This window comes from Mandrillus leucophaeus, unplaced genomic scaffold (genome assembly GCF_000951045.1).
Source record: "Mandrillus leucophaeus isolate KB7577 unplaced genomic scaffold, Mleu.le_1.0 Scaffold727, whole genome shotgun sequence".
Classification (NCBI taxonomy): domain Eukaryota; kingdom Metazoa; phylum Chordata; class Mammalia; order Primates; family Cercopithecidae; genus Mandrillus; species Mandrillus leucophaeus.
This window is the reverse complement of record NW_012107886.1, coordinates 859694-861259: the sequence shown is the minus strand read 5'-3', so window position 1 is coordinate 861259 and position 1566 is coordinate 859694.

Below are 1566 nucleotides of genomic sequence, written 5' to 3'. Positions count from 1 at the left end.
CAGATGACATGATTGTATATTTAGAAAACCCCATTGTCTCAGCCCAAAATCTCCTTAAGCTGATAAGCAACTTCAGCAAAGTCTCAGATACAAAACCAATGTGCAAAAATCACAAGCATTCCTATACACCAATAACAGACAAACGGAGAGTCAAATCATGAGTGAACTCCCATTCACGATTGCTTCAAAGAGAATGAAATACCTAGGAATCCAACTTACAAGGGATGTGAAGGACCTCTTCAAGGAGAACTACAAACCATAGCTCAACAAAATAAAAGAGGACACAAACAAATGGAAGAACATTCCATGCCTATGGATACGAGGAATCAATATCCTGAAAATGGCCATACTGTCCAAAGTAATTTATAGATTCAATGCCATCCCCATTAAGCTACCAATGACTTTCTTCACAGAATTGGAAAAAACTACTTTAAAGTTCATATGGAACCAAAAGAGAGCCCACATTGCCAAGACAATCCTAAGCAAAAAGAACAAAGTTGAAGGCATCACGCTACCTGACTTCAAACTATACTAGAAGGCTACAGTAACCAGAACAGCATGGTACTGGTACCAAAACAGTGATATAGACAAGTGGAACAGAACAGAGCCCTCAGAAATAATACCACACATCTACAACCATCTGATCTTTGACAAACTTGACAAAAACAAGAAATGGGGAAGGGATTCACTATTTAATAAATGGTGCTGGGAAAACTGGTTAGCCATATGTGGAAAGTTGAAACTGGATCCCTTCCTTACACCTTATACAAAAATTAATTCAAGATGGAATAAAGACATAAATGTTAGGCCTAAAACCATAAAAACCCTAGAAGAAAACCTAGGCAATACCATTCAGGACATAGGCATGGGCAATGACTTCATGACTAAAACACCAAAAGCAATGGCCACAAAAGCTAAAATTGACAAATGGGATCTAATTAAACTAAAGAGCTTCTGCACAGCAAAAGAAACTACCATCAGAATGAACAGGCAACCTACAGAATGGGAGAAAATTTTTGCAATCTACCCATCTGACAAAGGGCTAATATCCAGAATATACAAAGAACTTACACAAATTTACAAGAAAAAAAATCAAACAACCCTATCAAAAAGTGGTCAAAGGATATGAACAGACACTTCTCAAAAGGAAACATTTATTCAGCCAACAGACACATGAGAAAATGCTCACATCACTGGCCATCAGAGAAATGCAAATCAAAACCACAATGAAATACTATCTCACATCAGTCAGAATGGAGATCATTAAAAAGTCAGGAAATGACAGGTGCTAGAGAGGATGTGGAGAAATAGAAACACTTTTACACTGTTGGTGGGACTGTAAACTAGTTCAACCATTGTGGAAGACAGGGTGGCGATTACTCAAGGATCTAGAACTAGAAATACCATTTGACGCAGCCATCCCATTACTGGGTATATACCCAAAGGTTTATAAGTCATGCTACTATGAAGACACATGCACACATATGTTTATTGTGGCACTATTCACAATAGCAAAGACTTGGAACCAACCCAAATGTCCATCAATGATAGACTGGATTAAGAAAA